This window comes from Vombatus ursinus, unplaced genomic scaffold, assembly GCF_900497805.2.
Source record: "Vombatus ursinus unplaced genomic scaffold, bare-nosed wombat genome assembly UNPS02014812.1, whole genome shotgun sequence".
NCBI classification, from domain to species: Eukaryota; Metazoa; Chordata; class Mammalia; order Diprotodontia; family Vombatidae; genus Vombatus; species Vombatus ursinus.
The window spans coordinates 39,600,427-39,601,679 of record NW_020954590.1 but is presented as its reverse complement, the minus strand read 5'-3'; the positions used below and the strand labels follow the sequence as shown (position 1 = coordinate 39,601,679).

General features: G+C 36.2%; 1 non-coding gene across 1 annotated transcript; it reads left to right on the top strand.

Moving 5' to 3' along the window:
• The first annotated feature begins 336 nt into the window (after nt 1–336).
• Nucleotides 337–440, top strand: LOC114054330. The gene has a single exon (XR_003570455.1). It is a non-coding gene; the product is annotated as a U6 spliceosomal RNA (small nuclear RNA).
• Nucleotides 441–1,253: the final 813 nt, after the last annotated feature.

The window sequence follows — 1,253 nt, the reverse complement described above, 5'->3', positions numbered from 1 at the left end:
ACCTATTTTTTCCAAGTTTACTCTGCTCCAATGGATTCTGTTACCCTGTAAGTTACCAAAAGGAAAAACACTCAAAGTGACATCACACTTCCAGAAAGAGAAGGCTCAAAGGGTCCCTATTCTCCAAGAAATAATAACAATAATAACAAGCATTTATGCAGCACCTTAAGATTTACAAAGCACTTTACAAATGTTAATGCAAAAAGCTGAAGGAGTTAGAGAAACCACACAGCTGAGAATGTTGTGGTCAATCAAAGGCACAGCCATGGACAAAATGCATCTGGAAGTACAGTTGGGCTCTAAGGTGGAGTTGATATCTGTAGTAAGAGAAAAGAAATGCTTGCTTCAGCACATATACTAAAATTGGAACCATACAGAGAAGATTAGCATGGCCCCTGAGCAAGGATAATATGCAAATTCATGAAGTGTTCCATATTTTTTCAAGAATATCAAGGGAATTAATGAAAAAAATGCAAGGAAGGTGACCTAGCAGTATCAGATCTCAAACTATATTATAAAGTGGTAATCATCTAAACTGTCTGGTACTGGCTAAGAAATAGAGTGGTACATCATTGAAATAGAATACGTACACAACACACAGTAGTAAATGACCATAGTAAACTAGTGTTTGATAAACCCAAAGACCCCTGACTCTGGGAAAGATTAGAAGGAAAGCAGAAAACTGGGAAACAATCTTTTCAGTGAGTGTTTCTGATAAAGGCCTCATTTCTCAAATATATAGAGAATCAAGTCAAATTTGTAAGAATACAAGCCATTCCCCAACTTGTAAATGGTCAAAGGATATGAACAGGCAGTTCTCAAATGAAGAAATCAAAGCTATCTACAGTCATATGAAGAAATGCTCTAAATCACTTTTGATTAGAGAAATGAAAATTAAAACAACTCTAAGGTACCACCTCACACCTATCAGATTGGTTAATATGACAGAAAAGAAAAATGATAAATGTTGGAGAGAATATGAGAAAATTCAGACTAGTACATTGTTGGTGGAGTTGTGAATTGATCTAATCATTCTGGAGTGCAATTTGGAATTATGCCCAAAGGGCAACCGAACTGTGCATATCCTTTGATTCAGCAATACCACTGCTAGATCTGTATCCCAAAGAGATCATAAAAAAGGGAAAAGGACCTACATTCACAAAAATATTTACAGTAGCTCTTTTTGTGGTGGCAAAAAATTGGAAATTGAGGGGATGCCCATCAATTGAGGAATGGCTGAACAAGTTGTGGTA